This window comes from Meleagris gallopavo, chromosome 17 (genome assembly GCF_000146605.3).
Source record: "Meleagris gallopavo isolate NT-WF06-2002-E0010 breed Aviagen turkey brand Nicholas breeding stock chromosome 17, Turkey_5.1, whole genome shotgun sequence".
Classification (NCBI taxonomy): Eukaryota; Metazoa; Chordata; class Aves; order Galliformes; family Phasianidae; genus Meleagris; species Meleagris gallopavo.
Window position 1 is genome coordinate 9416804 of NC_015027.2, and position 7706 is coordinate 9424509.

A 7706-nucleotide genomic window follows, 5' to 3' on the forward strand; every position below is an offset into this window, starting at 1 on the left:
CCGCCTCCCTTCCCTCCGCTGCCTGCCAAGGGGCGGAGCCGGCGGCCTCCTGTCAGGTGACGCGGGCGGGCGTCCGCCTCTCGTCGGCCCCGCCTGAAAGGAAGGAGGAGCCCGCCTCTTTCCCTTTTATAACCCTGTGGGGGTGTTGAAGCGTGCGGGGTGCTGATGGGGTTGGAGGACGTTGTGTGGCTGCGAGCTCTGAGGTGACCGAGCCCCCTGAGGTGACCAAGCACTGAGTTAACTGATCCCCGTGAGGTGGCTGAGCCCCAGCTGAGGTGGCTGAGCTCTGAGGTGGCTGAGCCCCTTGAGGTGGCTGAACCCTAAGATGGCTGTGACCCCTGAGGTAGCCAAGCCCTGCGGTAACTGAGCCCCCTGAGGTGGCCAAGCCCCCTGATAATGACCCGGCCCTGAGCTGGCTGATCCCCGTGAGGTGACTGAGCCCCCCGAGGTGAATGCAGCTGCCTTGGGGCAAAGATGAGCCATGGTGATCCAAACCCCAATGCCTGCCTCGTGCTCCCCTCAGGAGCTCTCCAAAAGCTCTTGGAGGAACTACATATCCAACTGGAAACCCAGTGCCTGCACGCCAGCCCCTGCCTTACTTGCTTCTGTGGCATTCTGGGGCTTGGCTGTAAGGACACGTGTGGCCCCTTGCTGTCCATAAATGCGCTGGCCAAGAGCAGCTCGCAGCTCCTCCATGAGGTAATGGAGAACAGCGAGCCAGCAGGCAGTGCGAGAGCCAGAAAGCGCACGGTAGTGGGGAGAAAAGCAACAAAGCAAAAGGGACAAGAGTGCAGAGCAGCATAAAGGCACTGCAGAGCTGGAGGGGGGAATGGCAGCCATGTGCAGGTAGCAGGGAGCGGCTGCAGGACCGTATCTGGGTCTTACTGCAAACGTGATGGATTGTTAATGCTTTATTTTTATACATCTCTGTAATTTACAATGCACTATGTAGGTCAAGTTGTGCTTTTGAGAGATATTTCCACCTGCTTGTGTTTGCCTTAGTCTGGAATGAAGTTATACTAACTATAAAATGTGCTCCTAAATTATCCGTGGGACTCTCCCTCTGAGTCCAAGGCTAGTCATTGTAGCAGATGGACTCCGGTCTGTCATTAAGCCACGCTGAAGCTGGAAGTGGCATTAGAATAAACAACACAAAATACAGGATCCCGTGTCTTTAAGCTCAGATAGAAGCCACACAGTGAGTTGTTTGCTAGTTAGCTCCCTTGGTCGGGGACAGTAAACATTTGAAAGGAAGTTAATGAGCCCCTCTGAAGGGATTTTTTCCAAGAACAAGCCATCATCTGAATGCAAATGTGGTCTGAAAGTCAGTATGTACCGTCTGAGGAAATTTAGAAGAAATACAGGTAACTGAAGGGAAAAACAGGATTCCTGGCCTGTTTATACCCAAATGCAATGAAAAACTGTTCTGCCAGTATAGCTGTATTTCTGAAGGGCAGGTGCTGACAGCATCAGGAAGCAGAATATGAATTTTGAAAGCTCCCCGTTAAGCAGTTGCTTCTGCAGTGTGCCTGGAAGGAGATCAAATGTGACCTACTTCAGAAAACTGAATCCTGGAGACCCTGCTGGTTGCACTGTCTGTATTTAAGGAGGGGAGCAAGCTGGAATGCCATCGCAGTGACAGCATGGACTGAGGGAAAGCTACACGCTCCCTGCTTCTTATTTCAGTGACACAGATTGTCCTCCATGGCACTGAACAGATCGCTTGGAGAGTGCCTGAGTCTTGCATTTTGTGTTCCAGTTTATTTTTTTTTTTAATGTTTTTTTTTAAATGTTATGTATGACCTCCTGTTAAATGAGTTTTTTAGTTCTGTTTCCTATGATCAGGGATCAGGGCAAAGGATGACAGATCAGGGCAAAGGGTGATAGCTAATGTGAATTACTTTATGGAAATGAAAATTACTGCACCCAAAGGGAGAGCAGTGCTCATGAGGGCCTGATGTGCAGCTTAGGGAACTAGGCATCCCCAAACCCACACTTCTGGTAAATCTGAAGCATATCCTCACTTATCCAATACAAAGTTTTGAATTTGTCAGCGTAGTAAGGACTTACTCAGGAGCTACCAAAGCACTGCCTGGTTTTAAACAAGAAGAAAACTCAGTCATTTACACCCATTTGTCTGACCTCAAGAACTTTAGATGCTTTAGAAGTAAATGTAAGGGAAGAAGTAGCCGGGGACAGGTGTGGAAGTAGAAAATGAAGCAAAATATAATGTAGTTTTACTAAAGATAGGTTACATGAAATCGGCAATTTTCTTCAATAATATTTTTCTAGGCAATTGATTTACATCAGGTTTCATCTAACTGGATTTAATAGAATATTGAATACAGTGCAACACTGCAAACATATTGTTTATCTAGGGAGCTATTTGGTAGGTGAGAAGATAGCCACAGAGAGATGGCAACGGTTTGGGTAGAAATTGCTAAATGGAAAAGGTGGAGATGTCACCTCAAACGTGAAATGTGTGGATGTGTGGGGAGCCAGGGGAAAGGCTCAGAGGCAGTGATTGAGCTCTTGTGCACATCTCTGGTTGCTTCTCTCTGAGATGGAGCATCGGACTGCAGGGACCATCAGACTGACTTACATTCTTTGCATCTCACACAATATTTCTCAGACAGGTCATGGAACAAAAGGTAGGAGTGAGCTGATGGCGTTTGCTGACGGCACGAGGTTGGGAAGCACTAGCAGCACAGAGGGATATCTGTATTTCTGGATGATCTGGGTAACGCTGAGTGCTGGCACATCAGAAAAGGGATGAAATTTAATAGTGGAAAGTACATGGTCACGTGCTTGGGAAGTGTGAACAAGAATCTCTGCTGCAAGCTTGTTGGAAATGACAGAAGAAGAGAAAAATCTGGGTGTATTTGCTGATCTCAAGACGACTGAGAACTCCCAAGATGAAGCAGTCTGACAAAAAGCACGTATCAATTGAGATATTTCCAAAGGAGGGGAAAAATATTAGTACCATGATACAAAGCTCTACTGCAACCTTCTCTGGAATTAGGAGTGCAGCTTTGGTCACTTTATTGAAAGGAGACAACTTAAAATGTGACCGGAGGATAATGACAGGATAATCCAGAGCTTTTCTTTTGTAAAGATTTGGACATAATTTGTCTGGCCAAAGGACCTGAATGCTGAGAAGGGAAATAGTTGCTCTCAAAAAAACTTCAGGGAATAAGAAGTAAACACATCTCCATTAAGAGCAAGGGTGATGGTAGTGTAAGAGCAAACAAGTATCCGGTGGCTATGAAGAGTCCAGGCTGAAACATGAGAACATCAGAGTTTCCAACAGCTCCACTTCTGAGGCTCTGATCATCCTCCCAGAGCTGTCTTATCCTGATGCAGTTGCCCCCAGCAGCTGAGAACTGACCCTGAAGACCCAGCAAGTCCTTTCCAGACTTCTCTTAGTGCTTCAGACACAGTCACTGAGCCACTAGTTAGCTTCTGACAAGGACAAAAGGGATGCCTGGTGTGGAAAGACATTCTTTGGGCTGCGGTCACAATCAAATGTCATTTTAGTCAGTGGCTGTATTCAGTGAGGGTGCATTTAAAATTGATGTGTGGTTGTGGTGGAGGCTGGCAGCCTCTTGTTCTGGATCATCCCAGTCCCATCTTCCCGCAGATGCCCATCCTGTATTTGAGGTGCCATCCTGCACCTGGCACACTGAGAAGTGGCAAAAACAAACTTGTTTTAGGCACTTTCTTGCCCTTGTTACCATCTGGTGATCCAAACATCCAAACTTGATCTTCCTGGTCCCATGATGAAAAGCTGATGGTAAGGTCAGATATGTCTCAAACAAAACAAAACACACCTGATTGTGTAAGAACAGGAAGACTATGGCTGGTGAGGACATCAGGGCTGCATGGTGTGAGGCTTCCCCTGATTAAAATCCACCTGAGAAGCACCCGCTCTGTTGTTTGCTCTGGTGAGACCCAAAACATGGGTGCTGTGAATGGAAAGTAGATGAACAACTTGAAACTAATGAGATTTTTACGACATACTTATCATCTTTGTCAGAATGTTTCCCAGCGGTCTTGTTTTCAGATTGTCTCCTATCTCTGTGTTAACAGAATGTACTGTTAGTGACATTTTGCCAGAGGAACGTGGCATTAAGAAGCTGTCTTGACAGAGGCTACTTATCAAGACGATTTTTAGATGATTAGTCAAATATGAAGTTCTTGGGGGCTTTGAGAACTTCTAGACCAGTGGAACACCTACAGCATTTTTGAGCAAATACTAAAGATGGCCCTGGGCACTGTTTGCAGGCAGAAGCACAACAGACTGAGCCTGGCTTGGCACTGACGTGTGAGCTGGTTGACACATGAGAGCCCAGTTTTAAGCAGCAGGCCAGCTGAAGACATACTCAGCCTGTTTGTGGAATGAAGGACAGCACTTGGCCATAGTGCTTGAATTGAACATACTAGTTGTGCTTGGGTTTGTGAGCACAGAGCATTCGTCTGCGGGTGATGAATGGCACCTTGTCTGTGCAGGGCATTTCTCTACCTGGAAGAAGCAGCTGAGGACATCAGTATCAGTGGTATACCAGCAGTCCAGTATAGGCAGAATGCTTGGAAGCTTTGTTTTATGTTCCCCTCCCTTATTTTCTTGTTCTTAAAAGACTAATAATCCATATTGTTTTTCTAAGCTAAAAGTAAGTAAAATATTTGAAATATTTAATATGGAATGTCTCTTTAGAAAAGTTAACTGACGACTGTAAGCTGTGTTGCGTTGCTACAACAATGCAGTCTGAGAAATGCTTTTAGTAACAAAGCATATTTATTTTTCTTAATTAGCATCCTAAGGATGCTTCCTTCTCAAGTTAGATTGTTGTTATTATTCCATCATACAAAAGAAGAACGCAGGGCACAGAGGGCCTTAAGAAGTTCCTGAGAGGAACTCCGTCAAGTATCATTAGAAAATAGCATTATTTTAGCTGGTAGTTCTGTATACTGTAAAAAAATAGGGTGATAAAGTACTCAGGACTGTGCTCACTGTGGTAAGCACGGGTCAGAGAGGAGGGAGCTCCCACCCGTGTGAACCTGCACCACTAAACCTCACAGAGGTTGAGCAATTCCTTCACTCCATGGCTGGGTGAACGTTGTACCAGCTGCCTCTCAGCACGGAGAGAACCGGTGCTGCTGTCCCTTGCAGAAGCAATGCCATGAAGAAAATGAACCAGCTATCTCAGGCCATCCTCTGCGTCCTTCATTAGAGCCCAAAATGAAAGATATCCAATAGCAAGACTTGATGCTAAGAAGAGGAGATTAGTTGGAGAATGAGGGAAAATTGAAAAATAAATGACAGTAGCATCCATCAGAACGATAGTTTAATGATCACACCTCAGTCTTAATGACTACCAATAACATGCTTCTGAAGGGTTACAGCTTCCGTTAATCCTTAACAAGATAACACAGATGCCATTATGATAAAATGTAAAAAACAGAGAAAGTAGGGCTGAAGTGAAAAATTGCAAAGCCCAGGGCTGAAATGATTCATCATTATTACTTTAATTGCGTATCAGCTGCTTAGAAAATACAGTGACCAATGTCCACAACTTTGCAATTTAATCTTGTTGCTGTATCTCTTTTTCAGACGACACTGACATTGTCCAGTGATCACTCCACAACTCTTCAGGGTTATGTTTATTTTTAAAACACGTTGAGAAGCGGTGGTCCTTCAGGGCTACATGTGCCCTCAGACCTGAGTGCGAGCACCACGTGGGCAGGCTGCTGTCTTTAAATCCTCTGTGATTTCCTTCTGAGGAAGAAGAGGGCCGACTCCTGGCCCCTCAACAGCTAGGACTACTGTGTGAGTGGGAGGAAAACAGCTCTCTTCCGTGACTACAGCAAATAAGCAGATATCCTAAGCAACCCCTTGGCTGTCATTGGGATTTTGGCGCAGAATTTGAGGAAACACGGGGACCTTGAAAACCTCAGTGCTGCCCAAGAGACAGAATGCCATACTGTAGTGATTGTGACAGACTACGAAGAAAGCGGGCTGACCTCAAACAGTTCCTGGGGAAGCTCCAGCATATCAGTCCTCCCCTCCGTGCTTTTTGCACTGCTTGAAGTCAGCAGGCTGCTTTTGTGGTACTGCCTGCCAAGTCAGGAGCGTCCTTTGCACGCAGAGTCAAGGCAGTTGTTGGTGTATATCTGTCAAAACAGTGACAGAGCTACCGGAACCAGGGCGCTCTTCCCAGCCTTGGGACATCTGATAATTTCATGTTTCATCCACCACTGAACAACTTCCTCCTGTCCATGAATCATATCAAAATAAGGATCCCTCTTAAGAAAAGCTTTTCCAAGATGTTCTTGTCTGGAGGAGTTCTGCGCTGAGGATCTGATCCAAAGCTAACTATGGAGCAAACTGTGAAAGAGGGATTTTCCTGCAGTCTTCTTTTCCCAGCTGTTTCCAGTGCTTTTCTTTTCCATGCGACAGAGGCAGTGGTTACCCTGCACTGCTGGGAGCTGTGCAAGTGAAAGCTTTTCCCTCAGATTTGCACTGAGATTACAGATATGAATAGAAATTCTATTTGCTTGCCAGTTAAAATTTAATTTGTACAAGTAATGATACGCATATAATTGCAAAACTCAGTTATACACACATAGTGGCACCAATATTTTGGGCAGAGCTCCAAGAGTTCACAGCGCTTTAGGAAATCAAGTGCCTAATACACAATCAATAAGGCAACGGCAGCAAAAATCACCAAAAAGAGGAATAAAAAGTGATTCAAAACAGCCTGATGACAGACTCTGGGCCCACTGAGTCATTTGGAGGCTTTCCACCGGTGCTTTGGAGGAAGGCTGGCAAAGAAGGAGAAATAAACAGATGCCTTTGCAAAGGAATCATGCTTCAGTTGCCAAATATTATCCTCCACTAAGTAATCGGAGCAAACCTTGAATCTGACATAATTACTGGAGTTTTGTTCTGATAAGTGTTTTGCAGAGCACGTTGATGCTGGGGTTCAGCCTGAGGGCCTGACTCGTCTAGGTGATGTTTGAGAAACAAAAATAATAAATAATTCATTTTAAAAATTAGTAATTCAGAAGGTACGGTGAAAGATTGGCTAAAATTGCAGGCTCCCTGACAACCTGCCATGACATTTAAATTGCAAATCAATTGTACCCTGCGGAATGTGAAACGAACACAACCTCTCCGTGCTGCGTTCTTTCTAGAGAGAAAATGCCAGCTTGCTCATAAGGAAATACTGAACATGGCAGCATTAGGGGAGAGAGGCAGGCAGGCAGCTTTCTCTGTGGGGCTACTGGAGGTCCACCCCATTCCCTTTTCTCTCCTCTGGCCACGTGTGACACACAGGAGCAGGGACAGCCGTAATGTGGTTACAAATAGGATGGCAAGTCAAAGTGCTGACTGCTCGCTGTTTCTGAGCACATTGGACTGGGGGACTGGGAGCTAGAACCTCATTACAGTCCCATTCCTAATTAGCCACGTGACTGAGGGCATGATGTGGTTTCCATTTTAGGTTGCTTTGTATAAAAGTGGGCTCTGGAGCTTTGGAGGAGACTGCTGCAGTCAAGGGGAGCTGGGATACGTGAAGCACCTCTAGCATAGTGAGTCGATTGCTTTAAATGCCTCACTTGTTCTGTCTTTCATCCCAAGAATGCCTGATTTCTGTGGGTTTAGAGTGCTGTAAACTTGACTAACGTAATCTATTCTCCATCTATTC